This window comes from Bubalus kerabau, chromosome 3, assembly GCF_029407905.1.
Source record: "Bubalus kerabau isolate K-KA32 ecotype Philippines breed swamp buffalo chromosome 3, PCC_UOA_SB_1v2, whole genome shotgun sequence".
Taxonomy (NCBI): Eukaryota; Metazoa; Chordata; class Mammalia; order Artiodactyla; family Bovidae; genus Bubalus; species Bubalus kerabau.
The window spans coordinates 172822290-172844938 of NC_073626.1; the positions used below are offsets into that span (position 1 = coordinate 172822290).

A 22649-nucleotide genomic window follows, 5' to 3' on the forward strand; every position below is an offset into this window, starting at 1 on the left:
ACACAAGTCGAGCTCCCTTGGGGACGGCTCCTGGGCTGCCTACAGCGAGGTTTCCCCACCCAGCCCATGCTGCCACTCTGAGTCAAATCAGGAGGAAGTTGAGGATTCATAGAAAATGTCACCTGCAATCAGGGACAGACCAGTCCTCCCCTGCTGCTGCCGCTGTCACGAAGGTTGCCTGGGGGGGCTGCTGCTGTCCCTGACGTCTAAGACGGCCAGGCGAGTCGGGGCAGTTGCCGATGGAGCCCAGGCCCCGAAGGAAAGTCACCTCGCAGTCCCCGAGACCAACGTCAGTGGGTGGACTCCGGGTGCATCGGGTTTTCTGAGCCGCCTGGGGGCTGTTACCTCCTGGGAGTCCAGTGCAGCTGAGCGAGGTGTGAGATGTCATTTCCCAGCATGGTCACCACCTTACTCTGGGGAGAGGCACTTCCCCTTCTGGGGCTGAACTTCCTCGTCTGTGAAATGAGGGGGTGGGATCACATATATCAAGCCGCTTTGCATCAGTCTCATCTGGCAGAGGGGTTTCTCCTCTAGGATCTGGAGAGGGGCTCCCTGGGGTGGGGGTGGGGGTTCCCTCCTAAGTATGGCTAGAATGTGGCCTGGGCAGGGCTCGGGGGATGTGGTCAGGAAGAGGCTCTGGGCTCTCGTGCCCTCTCAGAGGGTCTGCATACTCGCTCAGCTTCCAACAAAAGAAAACAAGTCAAGAGCCACTGCCTGAGCCAGGGTGTGAGGAACCTTTGGAAGAGGACACATCACCCACAGCAGAGGCTCGGAGCCTGGCGTCACGCCAGGAGCAGCAAGCTTCTGAAAAAGGGCCCTTGTGGCTTCCAGCACATCTGGGGTTTAGGATTCAGAACTGCTGCCCACAGAAAAGAGGGTGATGTTGGAAGCCTTCATGTTAAGGACTTGGGGGCTAGGAAGGACAGCCTAGGAGGACACCTCAGCCCCTGCCTGCGTGTCTTTAAGGGACAGAGCACGGCTGCCAGGCTGCTCCCCAGCCCTGGCTTCTCTGGGCCCAGCTTCCACGGGGATTGGGGTCAGCCTGGGGTGATACGGCTCTCAGGGGCCCTGGGAGCAGAGGTCTCTCCAGTGTAGCAAGAGCTGAGATTCACCATTGGGCCCCAGGGTGCTCCCAGCAGGGAACCTCTGCAGATTCCAGAGATGCAGGGAAGTCTGGGCTGAAAGCAGGCTGGCAGATTCCCCTCCTGCCCAGGAGGAACTAGGAATCCCATTAAAGAGCAAGGCAGGAGAACATGTGGTCCAGAGAGATTCAGAGTGTGCTGGCTTGTTAGGGATGGACCAGGCAGAGACTTGCCCAGGGCTGACCCATGGCTCCAGCCTCTCTACCCAAGCTCCTCTCCTTCCCTCACCGCAGCCACTGCCCTGGGGAGTCAAAGTCAAAACTCTGAAGACTTTTTCTTAGAAGGTTTTGCTAAGAGTCCCAGAACCAGCCCCTCTGGTCCTGCCCCACCTTTCACCACCCGGAACAAATCAGAGGCCTTGGGAGTTCGGGTGGGTCCCTGTCGACCTGCCTGCTGGGGAGCCCAGAGCAGGAGGGCAGTGGAGCTAGAACCTTCACTCTCAGCATGTTCCTGGGCAGCCTCCGAGCTTGGAAGTCACTCCTAGATCAAGGAACAAGCCATTATGTTTGCCATAGAGCAGCTCACAGCACTGGGGAATCACCACACCCTCTCCCAACGCTGCTTTATTCTTTCCTTTAGCATCAGAGCCTTTCCTGTGCTCATGGAGCATCCCCTCCAGGTGAGGAGTGGTCCACGGGGTGGGGGTGGGGGGCATTGCAGGCTGTGAGTGCTGGGTCAGAGGATGCTTCTCAACCCTGCCCAGAGGGGGTTGCTCTGGGAACAGGGGCGAGGACAAGGTTGGGGAGGAAGATACTGGAGGTACAGAGAACAGTCTTAGTGCAGATTCGAGGTGGAGAGGAGCTTGGCATTCTGGGGGATCAAGGGGTTTCTCTGCATAATTGGTGGGCTGGCCAGACAGCAGCAGAGGCAGGGGAGTTTAAGGGGCCCCAAGGAACATATACACTGACTCAAACGTCATACAGGAAGCTGTCCAATAAAACAGAATGGTCTGACATAGTCCAGAGCTTTTCTTCTCACTCCCAGCCAACTCAGGACCAGTTACTGCAGGCTGGGGCAGTTCAGGGACCAGACACAGCACAGACCCTCTCAGGTGACAGGGTCAGGGTGCAGTGAGGGAAACAGCAGTAACAGGAAGGAATCAGGAAGGGAAAGGGGTGGTTGGGGGTCTGATAGAAGGGCCACTGGCATCAGAGGCAGCCTAATTCCTAAAGCCTCAGGCCAGCCAGGCTAAGTAGCCACTCCCCATATAGCCACTTTGCTTCCCTGGTGGCTCAGATGGTAAAGAATCTGCCTGCAATGCAGGAGTTTCAGGAGGTTTGATCCCTGGGTTGGGAAGATCCCTTCGGAAAAGAAATGGCAACCCACTCCAGTATTCTTGCCTGGGAAATCCCATGGACAGAGGAGCCTGGCCCATGCTGCATCACCAACTCAATGGACATGAGTTTGAGCAAACTCAGGGAAATAGTAGAGGACAGTGGAGCCTGGCATGCTTCAGTTCACGGGCTTGCAAACAGTTGGACACAGTTTAATGACTGAACAAGATAACCACTTGGCAAACTCGGCTGGCTGCCTAAATTAGGGATCAGACATTCAATCAACAAACGCCTCACCAGGCAGTGGTGGTCAAAACAGACAGTAGGACTTGCTTCAGAACACTGTTTTTAGGAGTTGACATGACAGCAGAGGTCAGAGCACCAGCAAGTATCTGGTACTTGCTGAGACCTCATGGATGTTATGTCTGCCTCAAGGGTTGCTTAGAAAAAAAGGAAAAACAGCAACAAGGAGAATGAACCCTTCCTGATGGAAGGTTTCCCAGAAATAAGAGGCAGGCTCAACAGAGACATGAAGGCAGGAGAAACTGAGGGTGGGCAGGCAGGGAGACACCCTCAACACCACACCTCCAGGCCCAGCCACACATCTGTCCCCAAACTCGATCTGTGCCTTTAGCCTGCCTGACTCAGTCCACTGCAGCGCAGACAAGGCCCTTTTCGGAGGCCTGAACAGAGTCCCTGAGGACTGCTTGCAATAGGCACCCTAGTCATCTGGCAAAGACAGCTGAACCCTAATAGCACCTGCAGAGACCAACAGTGTCCAGCCACCCAGAAACTCAGCACTCGGGGCAGCTAACAGCATCAAGGTCATGGCGCTTCACAGCAGGAAGAATATGGTGGGGGCGGGCAACAAAGCTTTAGAATTTGACCCTCCCCTCCCACACGCCCCTTCTGGCTGTCTCCGGAAGTACAGTGTGAGGTGAAGGCAGAAAGTTCTGGATGCTCAGATATCTGGGTCTGGGCTCTCCTTTCGGCTCCTGTCATGATTCTGGCCAGCGAGTTATGCAAGTGGGGCCAGCACTTCCAGGGAGTCTGAACGTAAATACCTCCAAGCTACCACCCCTAGCTTTCCTGTCCAGATTTTTCAAGGCCCCTGGGCAGTCTGGCCTTCTAGGGGGACAGTGTCCTGGGCTGGACCATGGAGGGAGCTTCCTGGTCTTTCCTACTGGGGCTTGGCTAACAGGGCCGCAGCCCCTCCTCCTGCCTGGTCCCTGGGAGCTTCTCACCTCCGGCCTCCCAGGCCCGTTGACACCTGCTCCCAGTTACACTGTACGTTTCTTGAGGACTTGGGGGAATAGTGGATCATTTTGGAACACTTTTCTCTTCATGTTTTCCTGCTGAGTAAAGTGCACTCCATCTTTAACCCATGTGTCCATTGGGAGTGTAACAATCTCCCACTTTAGTTATTAAATGCCTGTCCTACTTCTCTTTGTGAGTGTCTTCTCCTCACTTCATTCCTTCCCAGCCCTCTCTCACGGACACATATTTTTATCTTTGCTGCATGAAAATGAAAATTGTTAATGGAGATATAATGGTAGGTCCTTTTGTCGCCATGAATTGTCTCGCAGCACCTTAATGAGCCCATCTTCAGCCCTCTGCCGTTGCAGTAAACAATGTTCATTTCCTTCCTGGAAATCTTTGAATTAATTTTAATTAAAAATATGTTTTTATCCTGGGTTGGAGGATGAAAAAGCTTCTCCAGTACCAAGAGCCTGACAGATCCCTGTAAGGGTGAAGCCAAACCCCCTATTTTCATGCAAAAGCCCTTTGACCCCTGGACCTTCTTGCCCCCAAGCTGTGCTGCCCGCCCCCCACATCTGCTCCTTACTGTCCTCACATGTCTTCTCAGCCACTCCCCAGTCTTGGCTCCACCTCCACCCCTGGACACTGCACCCCTCAAGGAGACCTCAGGAAGGCCAAGACAGCACCCTCCGCCATTCACAGGGCACGTCTCAAGACTGTGGCCTACACGCTTATAAATAAAATCCGTTCATTCCTCCAAACAAACTGTGAGGCGCCTACTATCGTTAGCCTCATTTACAGATGAGGAAAGTGAGGTACAGCAAGGTCAAGACCAGATTCCCAGCTGCCAGTCGGGGCACTCAGCACACACCTGCACCACCTCAGGGCATATCTTCAGAAACCTCTAAGGGAGGGCCCTTGAGCACCTCCACTTCATGGGTGTAGAAACGGAGACATGAGAGGTTAAACACCTTGCCCAAGATGACCCAGTTATTAAGAAGCTGAGGTGCAACGCAAACCACACCTGCCTGACTGCAGAGGCCCCACGGTCACTGGGACTCTAACCGCCTTTTAATTTCCATGTACTGCTCTCACTGTGTGACCTCCTCTCGCCTCCTGCCCCTCCCCCGTTCCCCACAGGCACACGTGGCAGCCTCTCAGCCCCTGAAAGCTCCCCTCCCCTTCTAGTCCGCCCTCTACTCCACTGCCCAGTGCCCCCCAGCCCGGATCGGTCCCCACCCCTGAGCCACTCCACCCCCAGGCCACTGGGACAGCGGAAAACACACCAAGGGTCAAAGAGAGCCACTCAAAGTGGTGGTCTTGGAGCACCAGCACCCCTTCCTGGTGCGAGATTAGACCCACCCCAGCCTCTCCCACATCTCCCTCAGCCCTCACCAGGATCCCCACCACCCACAGACACCTCTGCCTCCAACGTCACAGACAAAATCTGGCTTCTCAAGCGTGAACCTCAGGCTCCTTATCCTCAAACCAGCACAGTCTGCATCCAGCCAATTACCACAAGGTGTTTCTGCAGCTTAGAGAAATTCACCTCCCAGCTCCAGCCCACCTCACCTGTCACCTCAGGGAACCTGCTCCATCAAGCTATCACTACTGTTTATAAGGAGTGTCCCTAGGGCATAGAAAAATATTCGAGGACGTCACAAGAACAAAACTTCATTCCCTACGTGTTGGTATTGAAGGAAGAAAATGACTCGCAAATTGGATGAGTACTTGTTCTATAATCTAAGGTGACCAGAAGCCTTAATGTAGGTGTGATATGATTTTTAAAGAGATTTCTGTGAAAGAACACTAACCTCTGTTACATAACTCACACACTGTTATATGAAGGGAAAGCTATTATGGAAGGAAAAGTTTTCAGTGTTCATTAAAATAATGGATCTACACCTCTTCTAAATGCAAAGAACATGGGTGTGAATATTGATAAGATGAAAGCACAGAGGCCTTGGACTAAACAACATCCTCAAAGTTCTGAACTCAAGAAGGTGTTAATTACACGGACCATCTCCACAGTGGTGGGAGTGGGTAGGGGGTTGTTCCCCAGGCACTCATCTAGCCCAGATGCTTCTGCTGTCTGGATTTCCTGCTTAGCTCTACCCTCCATCCCGGGCCAGGACTTCTCACCCAATTGAGTCCCTGTTCCCATCATTTCCCAGCCTCCTGCAGAAAAAGCACAAGCATTCCCTCTGACAGCCTCCTTTAAGGTCTCAGCTTCCTCATCTCTACTCTGGGCACAGTTGTGCCACAGCTTGCACAAACTCTCTCTCTAGGATTATCTGATTCTATTGTCAGCTCAGTTGGTAAAGAATCTGCCTGCAATGCAGGAGACCCTGGTTTGATTCCTGGATCGGGAAGATCCGCTGGAGAAGTCTTCTTGGGCTTCCCTGATGGCTCAGATGGTAAAGAATCCGCCTGCAGTGAGGGAGACCTGGGTTTGAGCCCTAGGTTGGGAAGATCCTCTGGAGAAGGGAATAGCTACCCATTCCAGTATTCTGGCCTGGAGAATGCCATGGACTATACAGTCCATGGGGTCGCAAAGAGTCAGACTGAGCGACTTTCACTTTCACTAATGTCCGAGGAGACAGAAGCAAACAGAACCCCAGGGTCCAACTCTCACCTTGTTCATTGGCAGCAAGGAAGAAAAAGCAGACTTACTGTTACTCTGCTGCCCCCAGTCTGTTTCCTTCCCCTCCCTCTTTCCCCTTACCTGCTCCCCCCATCCCTACCTTCTTGGTAGGGCCCTACCAAGTAGGCCCCTACTCTTGGCCCTCAGCCTGACCCTCCTCCTACTTACCCACCCCCCCCAACCAGGGTCCCATCTCTCACCAGCAGCAGCACCTCCCCCGCCTCTGCCCCCGTTAATATGGAGCCTGCAAGGCCGCCTCCACTGGTCCCCTGGGAGTACCCTGCTTCCCCTGCCCTGCCAGCCCCCCTGCCCCTGCCCTCTCCCCTGGCCTCCTGGCCCATCTCTGCCCTTCATTCCTCCTTTGCCCTGAACCCTGCTTCTGGCCATTCTCTGACCTCCAGCCACCTGAACAGACTGCTCCTCTGTCCACACAACTTTCCTACCCAGTCTCCTCCACCTTCCATCTCCCTACCTGTGAGCCATCCTGCAAACCATCCCAGGAGCCGTATGCCCCTGCCAGTGGGCACCTGGGTCACTTGGAGCTTCATGAGTTGGCTACCTCCTGGGCTCAGGGAGTCTGGCGGGCCCACCAGTGCTTCAGGAAGGCCCCCCTACAGTCAGTTTTCAGCCATCTGGGGGAACTGGCCTGTGTCACCTGGTGGCTGCCCCTCCTTGGGATCAGTCCACAGAGGGTAAACAAGGTCCCCTGTGTCTACTCTAGGGCCCCTCCAGGCTCTCCAAGCCGTCAGTGGAAGGGGGTGGCTGGACTCGGTGGACTCAGAGCATCTTTTCACACAAGGTCCTTCCTTTCCAGGTCGCCAGGCACTGACTACCTCATTCAGGAGCAGCTGTCCCCGTGCCTAGTACATAACCCATGCCCCAAACCAGCCTCCAGGGGACAGCACTGGGCATCCCTTTGGCAGAGCAAAGGCTGCCTAAGTAGGGGCGGCTATGGCAGCAGGAGGAAGGGTCATGCCAGGCTATAACGTACTGGGGCATAAAAGCCTGCAGGAAGCAGGCAGGGAGGGGGGTCAGCCCTGCCCTACCCCGGCTTGGCCTCAGAAGAACCTGACTTAGGTTTCTGAGGTCACAGCTAACCCACCATACAGCATCCTGCCACCCCAGAGATGCTGGGCCAGACTCTGGTCAGCCCTTCTCATCCCCAACCACCTCGGCTGTCCAAATTGCCACCGGGGGTCATGTGCTTTCCTGGCCCACCTTGTAAAGGCTCTCTTCTGGAGCTAATAACATGATTGCCTCCATGGGGCTGTGTGCTGTGTTTAGTCCCTCGGTCATGTCTGACTCTTTGGGACCCATGGATTGTAACCCGCCAGGCTCCTCTGTCCATGGGGATTCTCCCGGCAAGAATACTGGGGTGGGTTGCCATGCCCTCCTCCAGGGGGTCTTCCCAACCCGGGATTGAACCTAGGTTTCCCACATTGCAGGTGGATTTTTTATTGTCTGAGCCACCAGGGGAGCCCTCAATTGCCTGCATGGGGCACTGGCCACCAAAGTCACCCCGTTTGTGGGACCCCTCTGTGCCCTGATGCTTCTCCTTTGCACCCTTAACACCAAAGACTGATTTCATCCCCCCTCCCATGATAGGACTTGGTGGTTTCTAACCCAGCTCTGGTTCTACAATCACAAAACCTCAGTTTGCATGAGGGCCAGGACCTCTCTGAACCCTCTCCCTCCCTTGGCAGTGGCAATGGAATGTACTCGAATTAAACTCTTATGGGTCCCCAGGCACACTCCCAATCCCCTTGCCCTGTTGGCTTTTTCTGTCCCAGGACCTCAGGCAGCTAAGTCTGGAGATCAAATGTGAACTGACCAACGACTCTAAACAGTGTAAATCTCCACTGAAAGCCTCCACTCTGAGCTTTTCATTTCAGGGAAGGTAGACATGACTGGAAGCAGTGGGAAAATCCAGTGGGTGAACAAGATGCTTAGACTGACCCTGGTCCCCGGTCCCTACACCCACCCTCAGGGGTCCGAATTATTTCTTGGGCAAGAGGCAGCTTCCCCTCTGGAAACACTAGTTTGCACCCTTGGGGTTCAGGTGGCTGGCTGTTCTGGTGGCCCAGGGCTTTGGGGGTTCGTGGGACACTGAGCTTCATTCACGTGGAGGAGGCACCACAGCCGGACAGGGAGGGAGTTTTGGGGACTGGCCTCCCAGCAGTCTGAGGGGCCCTCTCCCCAACTCCAATCCCCAGGGAAGGACACTGTCCTGCTGGGTTTTGGCCCAGGGTCCTTGTTTCCACTGACTGTGCCCAGGACGCTCTGATCCTCTTTGGCTCTTGAGATGCATTGAAAAAGACCCTGACGCTGGGAAAGACTGAGGGCAGGAGGAGAAGGAGGAGACAGGGGACGAGATGGTTGGATGGCATCACCAACTCAATGGACGTGAATTTGAGCAAACTCTGAGACAGTGAAGGACAGGGAAGCCTGGTGTGCTGCAGTCCATGAGGTCGCAAAGAGATGTACATGACTGAGTGACTGAGCAGCAACAACCCTCCAGCCTGGACACACGAGCACACACAGGCCCCTTCACTGCAGAGTCGCTGGGCCTCACAGCTAACACCTGGGGGTGGGGTGGGTATTTCCCTCTCTCCCTCAAACCCGGCTGGCAGGCACCCCAGTTTCAACACCACAGTGACCACATTTCCAAGAAGAGGCTCCCAGAGCCACAGTCAGACAAAGGAGCTGTGTTACCTCGGGCCATGCTTGCTGCCAGCACACGGGAACGTCTGGAACGTATCAGACAAGGGCTTCAGGTTACATGAAGCAGCCAGGTCTCAGAAACTAGAGTGTGTGGTCCCGGACCCAGCGGCCACCCCCAGCCCAGCTCAGCCTCCTGTCTGGGTGAGAGGCCCAGGCAGCAAAAGTCGGCAGGATTCCACACGTCTGTTCATTATTTTCTCCATCAGGAAGTCTTTCCTTCTTAACTGACCCTCAAAGAGGTAACAGACCACCTTGCTATAGAGGAGGCTTTGCCCAGTTAGTCTGTCCCAGAGTCCAAATTATTTGTGCGGTGTGCAACCATCTTTCCTCAGACCTTCACAGGCTCACAACCGGAATTATACACACCCACCCTAAGAGGTACACACACCCAGAGGCACACAGGTGTATGGACATGTCCACACACACAAATACACACCCAGAGACATGCCCTAACCTGGAAACACACACACTCACACACAAACTCATCCAAAGATACACACACTGAGGCACAAACACTCCCACATACGCATACCCAAGGACACCCACACGTACCTCTGTTCCCGCACACACACACGCACAGACTCACTCACACCTGAAGACACAGGTACGTGTCAAATTACAACAAATCGCAATCAGACAAGTCAAACAAATGTGTAAGGAGACCTAAAGTCAGAAAAATACACATACACACTCACACAGCTACACATTCTCAGACAGGCACACCCCTGAACCATGCACAGATTGGCCGCAGCGCCATCACCTCCTAGCTCGTTCATGACTGCCTCTGCCTCCTCAAGGCTGCAGTCCTGGCTTCCCAAGCCTTCCTTACCCAGAGTCCTGAGCAGGAGACAAGACGGCAGGTCATTCGAGACTTGAGAGGGAATGGAGTCAGGGTATCAGCAAACTCAGCCTGAGCCAGCGACCCTGACACACAAGAGCATCGCCCTCCTGTAACACATATTCATGGTCACCCGTGGGCCAGGGTGAAACCCCAGAGCTCCCCACCACCTCAAGTTGCAATTGGAGAAGAATTTGAAAATATTCTTGCAATAAATCCTAAGAGTTTTCATTGTAAGGAAAAATATTTTTTCTCTTTCTTTAATTTTGTATCCATACAAGATGATGGATGTTCACCGAACTTATTGTGAAAATCATTTCATGATGAATATCAGTCAAATCATTATTCTCTACACCTTAAACTTATACAGTGCTGTGTGGCAAGTACAACTCAATAAAACTGGAAATAAACAAAAAAGAAAATATTCTTACAGTTTGCATTTGGAGAGTCATTAGCCCAAAAGTTTCTTGAAGAGTCCCAAACTCAATAAAAACAACTAAAGAATGAATTCTATGGAGAATAATATATAAGAAATGAAAAATGTAGTGCTTATGAAAGTGAAACATTTAGTTTATTATGCTATATCTCACACGAAAGAACTGTATTAGATTTTTAATTCTGTGGAGTAATACATAAGCTAGAATATAACTTTAAGAAAATAAATTTGCCTGTGTCATTCAAAAAACATCATGTGACAAAGTCTCATCTAGGAGAAAAGTGAAAGTGAAGTCACTCAGTCGTGTCCGACTCTTTGCGACCCCATGAATGGTAGCGTACCAGGCTCCTCCGTCCATGGGATTTTCCAGGCAAAAGTACTGGAGTGGGGTGCCATTTCCTTCTCCAGGGGATCTTCCTGATGCAGGGATCGAACCTGGGTCTCCCGCACTGCAGTCAGACGCTTTACCGCCTGAGCCACAGGGGAAGTCCATCTAGGAGAAAGTTAATGCCAATTTCTCAAAATCTGTAAACTATGCAGCACAGATGCTGTTGAAATTACCAAATAGAATAGAGAAGATTGGGAATTCCCTGGATGTCCGGTGGTTACAACCCTCTGCTTCCACTGCAGGGGGCATGAGTTTGATTCCTGGTCAGGGAATTAAGATCTCATATGCCGTGATGTGGCAAAAAAAAAAAAAAAAAAAAAAAACATAGAGAAAATTTACTGAGGAGTGAGGAGAGCTTGGGCTTCCAAGGGCTTCATACGGAATTGATTTTCTTTACAAAAGAAGATGTTATGTCATTTGTTCCTAAAATGTGTAAGAAGTACAAACAAGGGTCTCTTTCTGTAACCAGATGACTGAAAAATGGTTGAGCCAGCCTTGCATACTCTGATCTTTTGTCATTTCTCTGTGGCCAGAAAAAAATTAAAAGGTTTTAACAAATACTTTTTATATGGCTTTGAGAAATATTTGCTCTTTACAGATAGACTCTCACTTGAAAGAAAAATTAGGGCAGCTTGACTGGTGCTGGGGACACTGGAATCAGGAGAGTGAATGAAGCTTCCTGATCCTCTTTAGTCTGAATTCTGCCATCTCTGGACAATGAGAAACTCTTCAGGAACTCCAAGCAGAGGACAAAGAGCAGGGCTTGGACCAGGCTCACAGCCACCCTCTGTGGCTTCCCTGGTGGCTCAGTGATAAAGAATCCATCTGCCAATGCGGGAGACCTGGGTTTGATTCCTGGGTTGGGAAGATAACCCTGGAGTAGGGAATGGCAACCCACTCCAGTATTCTTGCCTGGAAAATCCCATGACAGAGGAGGCTTGTGGGCTACAGTCCACAGGGTCGCAAAGAATCAGACATGACTGCGTGACTGAATACAAATGAACAAACACTAGAGGAGGAAAGTCAGCTTTGAAATGGTTCCCACCTCCCATCTTGGGGTGGGAAGCATCATGAATGAGGACTCCCCTGGAGAACAAGCTTCCAAGATAGAGAGCTATGGGGAGTGGGCAAACATGGGGGCCCCCTCCGCCCCCTCCACCCTGGGGCTGGGCAGACTCTCCCAGAACCCACTGCTTACCCTTGCCCCGGGGAAAAGAGGGCCAGGGGTTTCTAGGGCCAGGGCTCCTTTCCGATGATTCCAAGGAACTGAGTCATTGGTTTCCTTACTTGGCTGGACATTTCAAGCTCTGTCTTTGGTTGGTCCTGTCTGAAATGCTGGGACCTGGGGGGAGCTGGGAGGTGTCACAGGTCAAGGAGAGAAAGGAGGGTCCTCAGGAGTGGGGTGATTTGGAGCCTGGAAATGATGGGAATCAGACGTTTCCCAGAGACATTTCCAATCCAAAAAGAGTGGGGGTGGTCTGAAGTGGTGTTCACAGAAGCAGTCCAGTTCTGCTGCCCCAAGAAGACTGTATCCTCTTGGTTGCCTGCCCCCAGGGCTGCAGCAGTCTGGGCCTCAGACCACTGGCTCCATAGACATGCATAGGGGTATCTTCTTGGACACCTGAGCAGGTGGCCATGTGGCCCTGGACCCCCAAAGTAAAGTTTTCTGTGGGTCTTGGGCAATGACAGGGGCTAAATGTGTCCACTGAACTCATTCATAAGAGGGAGGGACCCATTACAGACCAGTGAGTGGTCTGAAGTGAACAAAGAGGTCCCCATATCAAATTTGGAGAACTGCTGTGTTGTGTGTGGTATGGTGTGAGAGAGAGAAAGGACAGGAGGAACTTGGGGGTCAGGGGTCAGGTGAAGGAGTGTGTGTGGAAGCTGAACATGGCCTGGGCCCAGGCACCGTGCACAGGGCAGAATCTTGTTCTGAATGTGGGGTCGGTGCCATGATTCCTCCCCCAGTATGTGGCCAACAGGCTGCAGTAACGAGGCAGCCCATCCACTGGCAAGACATCGTGGGGTAGGGGAAGTCCAAGGAGAGGCTACCACTCCCCACTCCCCAGTCATCTCCCTGGCCTGCCACCCCCAGCCCCAGCAGACCCAGGCCCAAAGCGTCCTGCTGGGCTCCGCGAAGAGCCAGTCCCTCTATCCTGTCTGGATGGCACCCCTGGTGTCCTGCCACGCCCTGCCTACAAGGATACAAATGGCCTGGGAAGCTAGAGCCTGAGGAGCAGTTTCTTTCCTGGCTGTTTGGCCAGTGCCTGGACCAGGGCTCAGCAGAAACTCTACTTGGGGTAGGACCTACCCCTGGAGCAGATGGATCAAGAGGGGAAGGGGGTAACTACTCCGGAAGGGGCTTGTGGAGGGTTCCTCAAACTCCCATCTCCCCACTTGGCCTTGGTATTAAAATTCAGAGCTCAGACTTACAGTTTCATGGTACTACATTCACTTCATAACTATTAGCAAACTTGAGGCCATTAGCAGGCAGAGATCTCAGCCGCCCTGGTCCATGAATCCTGGAGAATAGGCACTGATCAGGGGGTCTGTCTTCACAGCAAGAGCTCTCGTCCCACAGGAAGGCGGTTGTCAAGACTGAGAAGTGTACAGGGGCCAAAAGAAAGCATAGTTCTGGACGCTGACCACACCGCACTGTGCCCTCGGAATGGGGCAGGCAGACTGCACTCTGTGTCTGGGCTCTCGGGGGTCACCCCTCCCTGCTCCGTCAGTGGTCCAGCACTCACCTTCCCGGCGGGGACATGCCACCACCTTCTGGCTGCCCCAGCTGGAGCTGTCTGGCCCGGGCTGGGCAGATAGAACAGTAAAAACATGGATGCCCCTGTTTCTGGCTGGTCCAGCCTTTCCTTGCTTTTGTCCTGAATGGGAAACAGGAGGAGCCCACCAGAAGGGAATTTAGGAAAGGGTGCGTGGGCCTCCCAGGTGGCAGTAGTGGTAAAGAACCCACCTGCCAAGGCAGGAGACTCAAGAGACACAGGTTGGATCCATGGGACAGGAAGACCCCCTGGAGAAGGGCTTGGCAACCCTCTCCAATATTCTTGCCAGGAGAACCCCAAGGACAGAGGAGCCTGGTGGGCTACAGTCCACTGAGTTGCAAAGAGTCACACACGACTGAAGCGACTTAGCACACATGACTTAGCACTCACGCAGGGAGGCCCCCCTCCAAAGCCCGAAGCCCGGGAGCCTCCAGGCTCAGAAAGGGAACCCATCCTCCCCACCCCAATGCTGGTCCAGCTGGAGCTCTCTCCCCCAGGGGGCTGAGAACTCACTGTGAAGAGGGGGCTTCCTAGAGTGCTGGAGGCCTGCCAGCCTGCCCCAGAGCCTCCCACCACGGGCTGCTCCCTACGCCTGGCAGGCTCCTGGCTCACAGAGGTCCAGGGAAGTCCACTGGCAGGGGCACAAGGCCCCTGGGCCAGTTTGCAAAAGGCAGGGAGACGGTGGGAGGCGGTGACTGGGTAGGAAAATTGTAGGGACAGGAGAGCAGACTGCTTGAGTGGCTGGAGGCCAGAGACAGGCCAGAAGGGGTGTCCATGGCAAAGGAGGAGTACAGAGCAGAAAGGGAGGCCAGGCGAAGAGGCCAGGTGACAAGGGAGGACGGTGGGGGGAGGGGGGCTAGCCCTCCCAGGGGCTGGAGATTCCCAGGGGCTGGTGGAAGCTTGGGCCTTGGGGGCTCCAAAGTGGGGAGGGAGCCTGCTAATGAGGGGTGGGAGCCTGGCTGGGCAGGGTAGGTGAGGAGGAGGAGGGCCAGACCAGGGCTGAGAGTGGGAGCCTGCGGAAGGCAGGGGTAGGGGGAAGCTGGTAAGAGGTAAGAGGCAAGGGAAGGAGGAGGGGGAGGGGCAGGCTGGGGGCAGCAGAGGAACAGTAGGGTTCATTGTTGCCAGTGAACAAGGCAAGTGCTGGACCCTGGGGTTCTGGAATCTGCCTCTCTTCCCTTAGGACGTGTTCTTGTCACCTTGGTGGTGGTGGTGGTTTAGTTGCTAAGTCGTGTCCGACTCTTGTGATCCCATGGACTGTAGCCTGCCAGGCTCCTCTGTCCATGGGATTCTCCAGGTGAGAATACTGGAGTGGGTGGCCACTTCCTTCTCCAGAGGATCTTCCCAACCTAGGAATAGAACCTGGGTCTCCTGCATTGCAGGCAGATTCTTTACCAACTGAGCTGTGAGGGAACTTAGAAGTGGAGAATTCTAGAGAGAGAGAGAAGAGCCCTGCCTGCACCACAACTGTGTCCACTGTAGAGATGAGGAGACTGAGGTCCACATGGAGACCATCAAAGACAGCACCTAGGCTGGAACCGGTTGTGTTTCTCCTGGGGCAAGTTCCCTCTCCAACCTGAGCCAGCCCGTGTCAGGCCCCATTTGGGGGCTTATGAGACAGACTCCTGGCTTCCCCTCGCCGCTTGGAGAGAAGCCTGAGAACCTGGCTGGCTGGTATTCCAGAGTGGCCCCTCCCTCCTAGGCACATCACCCCTCTCCCATGGGAGGCTCAAGGGGCTTGGGTGCCTGGGAGATGCTGGGCTGAGGAATTTCCTAGAGCAAACAGAGATCCCCATATTTGTCTCTGAGCATCCCTGACCCAGAGGGGCCCAGGCAGCAAAGGCAGCCACAGAGGTTGGTCAAAAACCATGGAGTCCCCCCGGGGCTATGTGCTGGGAAACGGTGAGCCAGCCTCTGCCCCCGTTCTCCCCGGAGTCAGGACCAGTGAGAATTGTCAGATAAGAAACCTCTCCGTGGAGACATCTTCCACCCGTCTTCCATCATTCACACAGTTGGATCCCTGTGCTCTCTGAATCCCAGGAAGGACTTCAAGGAGACCTCCCAGGACAGTGACAGAAATCATCCAAGACTGGACACTGGATTGGGGCACACTTGATCTCTCCCATGTGTGACTGACTGATTTCTCCTAGAACTTCCATGAGTTTCACAACAAGGACCAAAGAACCTGGGTTCTGGAGACTGAGTGGCCTCTCCTTGCAAGTCCAGGTGACCCTCATGCCTTTCCCTCTAGATGCTTCAGTCTTCAAGCAAATGGGCAAGAAATCTTGAACCCCATCAAGCCATTCCCCATGTCATATCCTATCATACCCCCTCCCTCATCTTCATTTCATCTCTGAGCTCCCTTCGAATGATTCTCCAGAGCCAGGGCCACCATCCTTCACTCTATCAGCTCTTTACCATCCTCCACTCCCCTCTGGTCTTCCCCAGTGCTCATTACAATGACTCCTTGCCAATACCCCAAGATGCTGGAGGGTTGCTGAGAAGGACTTCTGCTTCTCACAGTGAGGCAGGCAAGGGGAGGGTACGACAGGGTCCCAGACTGGATGTAGGGATCAGAAAATGAGGGTGGTGATGCCATCCCCCTGCCCAGCTGGAGACTGAGACCAAGGCAGTGTGCCTAACCACCCCCTACCCCCTGCCACAGACCCCCATGGCTCAGCCTGGTGTGGGATCACTGGTCTGATCCCTGCACACCTAAGAGTGGAAACCATTTCCAGTCAGCTCTGGGGGATTCTACACCAGGAGCCATGGAATGATTCCCTGAGCCTGGGAAGAGTTTGAAACAGGTGAGCATTCCATTAAGGAGAGACATGGGCAGATAAGCATACCTGCAAGAGCTGATGGCCAGGGCTCCTGGGTGATGTTGGTCGGCGTGGCCCAGAGAAGCCCCTAGGGACTGGTGCTGACCTGCCCCCACCCCCTGTAGCCGAACCCCCACCCTCATGAGATCCTGGGGAAAGAGGAGGAGAATCCTGAGTTAACCAAGACTAGAGGCTCTCAAAACAGAAATCAAGTCCTGAAAGAAAGGAAGACACTCTGGCCCCATCACATGTGATTTTATGAAGTGAGACATGAACGGCCCCAACAGCATGGAGGCTCAGATCCTGGGGCAAACCCCGCAGGTTTGGAAGAAAGCTCGTGGAGGGGGCTTGGATTCCAGGAACCGTGGCTGTTCTGAGGGAAGGTTCTGTGGTGAGACGATTGACAACAGCACGAGAGCGAATTCTCAGAGTGAAAACGAGAATGCCGTGTGTGTGTGTGTGTGTGTGTGTGTGTGTGGGAGCCCTGAGAGTGACTCAGCTCTGATGTCGCACGGGATGTTCTGCTACAGCTAGAGTTGAAGACGCTCTTTCAGGTATTGAGAAGAGCACAACCGAAAACCCTCTCACAAATTGGCATGGAGCTCGTTGTCACAACTCCACAGAGGCAGACCCCGGTCCCAAAGAGGACAAAGCAGGACCACTGCCTGTGCTCACGATAAGGGATCCTTCCAGACGCCCTGCACACATCAGGCACTGCCCTCAGCCCTGCAGATGCCATGATGAAGTCAGACGCGTCCCCATCCCAGGCAATCTGAACACACGTCACAGTGCCCCACACACCACCCCCCCCTTGTGAAACAGGAGTGGGTGTTCTCACTGCATTGTTCTCACTGTGCTGCTGGGACTTCATTCCTCATCCTGCAACCCCCACGCAGGCTCTAAGGGGACCAGAGTGTACCTGCTGGCCCACGACTCTGGCTGTCTTTTGTGATAACAAACCCTGCTCATGGATAAAGAAGTCAGGAGGCTCGGGTGATCTGTGCAAAAGGATGGTGTGGCTGGGAGAGCAAAGCCCTGCAGACCAGCCTAGGGGGAAGTGAGCTTGGGTGGTTAGGACTGAAGAGAGAAAAAGGCTGAAGAAGAGGGAGTCCCAGGAGGCAGCTGCCTTCTGTAAGAAGCAGATTTCGAGGCTGAGTAATGGAAGGAGGTTTTCACTTATTTGCTGAGCATTAAGAATGTACTCCCAGACATGTGACTCAGTTTCCTCCGAAAAACAATGACATGGAAAAAAAAAAGAGAGAGATTTAGGAAGAGGAAAGAACATGCAATGTGTGCCCACATTTGGGTCCTGACCTGATTCTAATAAACTAGCTATAAAAAGATACTCTTGAGACAATTGGGGAAATCTGTGTACAGATTGGGTGGTAAATGATTTTAAAGACTAACTTTTAATTTTTTTTTAAGCTAAGATGGGTGATGGTTGCATTAAAAGGTGTCCTCAAGACTTCTGGTTGCTAAGGGAGGGGAAGAGGGAGAAGGATGAACTGAGAGCTTGGGGTTAATAGATGTAAACTATTACATTTAGAATGGATAAACAACAAAGTCCGACCGTATAGCATGGGCTTCCCAGGTGGCACAGTGGTAAAGAACCTGCCTGCCAATGCAGGAGACACAAGAGATTCAGGTTCAATGGCAGGTTTGATCCCTGGGTTGGGAAGATACCCAGGAAGAGGGAATGGCAACCCACTCCAGTATTCTTGCCTGGAAAATTCAATGGACAGAGGAGCCTGGCAGGTTATATAGTCCATGGACTTGCAAAGAGTCAAACACGACTGAGCGCACGTGAACATTTGCACGCGCACACACACACACACACACACAAACTTTACAGCACAGAGAACTATATCCAATCTCCTAGGATAAACCATAACGGAAAATAATATTTTTTAAATGTATATATTAGTATGTGTATAACTGAGTTCACTTTGCGATACAGCAGAAAAATAGCACAGCATTGTAAATCAACTATTACTACACGGAAATTTTAAAAAGTGTCCTCAACAGAAGTGATGCCTCCTGATGTGTTAGGCTGACATATTGTGAGGTCAGTGGGATTAATGAGGGAGGGAATCCATGCAGGAATTTTGGCAGAAGTTTGTTGTTGCGGTTGCTGGGTGGGGAGTCCCAGTAGGGCAAGATGAGTTCCTGCTGGGGCTGAGTTTCTGCTCCAGTGGTGAAAGAAGAAAGCAGGACTTGCCCACTGAATCCTTGAGGACCTCTGAGGCCTATCAGGGCCATGGTAGGTGGGTGCCCAGGTGTGGTTCTTTAGGACTCTACTAGGATTCTTTGACATACTGCCCCAAACTGGAGATCAGAACGTCTTAGGCACATCCATATTATAATGAACCCCCCAAAGTAAATAAGACTTGTCATAGGTTCATGCTGGACCTTGGTCAACCTAAGCCATTGTCAACATTCCCATGTTTGACTTTGGTGTATTCAACTTTCCAACAGCCCCATCACCCTTGGCCACAGTCCAGACCAACACTCTCTACCCCTTTCACACACCCACCCCAAAGAGATCTGTGTATGGGTTTGTGCTCAGATCTGTGTATGGGTTTGTGCTCATGTCTGACTCTTTGTGACCCCATGGACTGTAGCCCACCAGGCTCCTCTGGTCACGGAAATTTCCAGGCAAGAATACTGGAGTAGGTTGCCATTTCCTACTCCAGGGGATCATCCCAACCCAAGGATTGAAGCTGTATCTCTGTGTCTCCTGAATTGGCAGACAGACTCTTTACTACCACACCACCTGGGAAGACTCCCAAAGAGATCTATTGGCTATTTGTGTGTGTGTGTGTGTTTTTTTTTTTTTCTTTTGATCAGGTCTTTATTCAAGATTAGTTGTCCAACACAAGAGCTACGGCCTGGAGCACCTGTCTGGCAACCCACAGCTGTTTGTGCATCTGCCTCTCTTGGTCTGTGTATTACCCTAGTTTTGCCGTTCATGGGATTTTTACTGAGGTTAATCCTTATAGTTTATGATGGTGAATGGAAAATGGAAAAATGAAAGTGCTGATGCTAGTGCTAGGAAATGACCTTAATACAGGTGAGGTGAAGACAGAAATCATGAGATGTGGTGAAGCAACCAACTTTGGCCTCGGTCAGCTGCATTTGGATGTAAGCCTGCCACACATGCCGCAGTATGAAGGGCAAGAATACAGTCAAAGAGCGTGTGCATAGTCGTGGCCATAGAAGATTGCATTTAGGCTGCAAGGTGCAATTAGAGGTTTGGTTGAATTTTCAATTGGGGGTGGGGAATAGGACCCATTCCATACTCCCTGTCCTTTCCAGCTAGCTCTGAGTCTGTTGCTAGACTTAACATCCTCAGCGCTGTCTTTTAAGCACCACTGTGCTCAGCTTCAACTAGTCTCCCCAAGTCTCTCACAGCCTACACACAGCTACCAGTGAGGGCTTTCTGAAACCCAGACCTGTCCCTGGTCCTGCCTAGGTGGAGTCTGTGTCCCAGCTCTCCAGCCCTAGGACTCTTTTTGTTTCCATACAAATTTTAGCATATTTTGTCCTAGTTCAGTAAAAAAAATGCTGCTGGTATTTTGATTGAGATTACACTGAATCTCTAGATTGCCTTGTGTGATATGGTCATTTTAACAATATTAATTCTTTGGATCTGTGAGCATGGTGTATCTTTCCATTTGTTTGTGTCATCTTCAATATCTTTCATTAAGTTCTTATAGCTTTCCAAGTAAAGGTCTTTTATCTTCTTGGTCAATTTATTCCTAAGTATTTTATTCTTTTTGATGCAGTTACAAATGGGGTTGTTTCCCTAATTTCTCTTTCTGATAGTTTGCTGTCCGTGTACAGTGGCACAACAGATTTCCGTATATTAATTTTGTAACTTACAACTTCGCTCAATTCATTTATTAATTGATAGCTTTTTTGTGGCATCTTTAAGATTTTCTGTATATAATATCATGTCATCTGCAAACGCTGACAGTTTAACTTTTTCCTTTCCAATTTGAATTCTTGTATTTCTTTTATGTGCCTTATTTTCTAGGACTTGCAATACTACATTGAATAAAAGTTGTAAGAGTGCGCATCCTTCTCTTGTTCCTGATCTTAGAGGAAATTCTTTCAGCTTTCCACCATGGTTTACAATGTTAGATGTAGGTTTATCTTATATGGGCTTTATTTTATTGAAGTATGGTCCCTCTATACCCACTGTGTTGAGAGTTTTTATCATAAGCGAATGTCAAAATTTGTCAAAAGCTTTTTCTGCATCTCTTGAGATGATCATATAGGTTTTATTCTTTATGCTGACTCATTTGTAGATATTGAACCATCCTTGCATCTCTGGGGTAATTCCCCCTCCATTGTGGTGTATGATTTTTTAATGTATTGTTGAATTGGTTTGCTAATGATTTGTGGAGATTTTTTTTTTTTTGCCACTATGTTCATCAGTGATATTGGCCAGTCATTTTCTTTTGGGGGGCCTTTGTCTGATATCATTCTATGCTGGCCTCAGAGAATGAGTTTGGACATGTTCCTGCCTCTTCAGTTTGGGGGATAGCTTGAGAATGATAGGTGTTAACTCTACTGTAAATATTTGGTAGAATTCATGTGAAGCCATCATGCCCTGAACTTCTGTTTGTTTGCAGTTTTCTTTTTTTTTTAACTGATTCAATTTCACTACTGGTAATTGATCTCTTCATATTTTCTATTTCTTTCTGATTCATTCTCAGGAGACTGTACATTATTAGATATTTGCTCATTTCTCCTAGGCTGTCGATTTTATTGGCATGTAGTTCTTTGTAGTATTCTCTAATAATCCTTTATATTTCTGGCATGTCAGTAATAACTTCTTTCTTATTTCTGATTTATTTATTTGAGCCCTATTTCCTTTTCTATTGTTTTTTTACTCTATTCCTTTATTTCTATTCTAATCTTTATGATTTCTTTCCTTTAGGTTTTTTTGTTCTTCCTCTAGTTGATTTACGTGTAAGTTTAGGTTGCTTATTTGATAATTTTCTTGTTTCCTGAGGTAGGCTTTTTTTTTTGCTATAAACTTCTATCTTAAAACTGCTTTTCACTTTGATATTTGGCAAAACTAATACAGTTATGTAAAGTTTAAAAATAAAATAAAATTAAAAAAAAAAACTGCTTTTGATGTGTCCTGTAGATTTTCAGTCATTGTGTATCAATTTTCTTTTGTCTCCATGTATTTCATTTCCTCTTTGGTTTATTCAGTAACCCATTGGTTTAGCCTCCACATATTTGTGTGTTTTGCAGCTTTTTCTTGTAGTTAATGTCTAGTCTCATAGCATTGTGGTTGGAAAAGATGCGATTACAATCTTCTTAAATTTACTGAGACTTATTTTGTGGCCTACCACGTGACCTATCCTGGAGAATGTTTTACGTGCCTTTGAAAAGAATGTTTTTTTTCTGCTGCTCTGGGAGAGAATGTTGTATATGTATCTTTTAAGTCCATCATTTCTAAGTAAAACCAGTGCTTCCTTACTGATTTTCTGTCTGTATGATCTATCCTTGATGTAAGTGGGGTGTTGAAGTTCCTTACTATTATTGTGCTACTATCAATATCTCCTTTTATGTTTGTTAATAGTTGCTTTATGTATTTAAGTGCTTCTATGTTCATTGCATGTATATTCACAAGTGTTGTATCTTCTTGTTGAATTTATCCCTTTATTATTTTGCAATGTCCTTCTTTGTCTCTTGTTATAGTCTTTGTTTTAAAGTATATGTTTCTGATATAAGTATTGCTTTTCTCTTTGTTTCCATTTTCCATTCCCTCACTTTGAGGCTGTGTGTGTCTTTAGATCTAAAGTGTGTCTCTTGTAGGCAGTATATAGACCTTACTCTTTTAATCTACTCAGCCACTCTGTCTCTTGATGGGAGTATTTAGTCCATTTACATTTAAAGTAATTATTAGGAAATTACTTGGCCATCCAGTGGTTAGAAGTCCATGCTTTCACTATGAAGGGTATAGTTCAACTGTTAGTTGGGGAACTAAGATCCTGCAGGCCATGGGGCATGGCCAAAAATTAAAATTAAGAAAACAAAGTGATTACTCATAGGTGTATTGCCATTTTGTTGTTTTTGAGTTTTTGTAGTTCTTTTTTGTTCCATTCTTCTTTTGCTCTTTTCCATTGTGATTTGATGACTATCTTTAGTGTTATGTTTGGATTCCTTTGTCTTTTTCACATGTGTATCTAGTATATATTTTTGGTTTGTGGTTACCATGAGGAATATATATAGCAACATATATATCAATGTATATTGTGGTGTTGTTCAGTCACAACAACTCAGTTGTTGCAACTCAGTCATGTCTGACTCTGCAACCCCCATGGACTGCA

At 50.3% G+C, this 22649-nt stretch overlaps 1 long non-coding RNA gene across 1 annotated transcript; it reads left to right on the top strand.

Annotated features, from left to right (window-relative positions):
- Positions 1–1589: 1589 nt before the first annotated feature.
- LOC129647880 (uncharacterized) lies at positions 1590–5547 on the top strand. The gene is made up of 2 exons (XR_008712557.1): positions 1590–1761; positions 5065–5547. It is a non-coding gene; the product is annotated as an uncharacterized LOC129647880 (long non-coding RNA).
- Positions 5548–22649: the final 17102 nt, after the last annotated feature.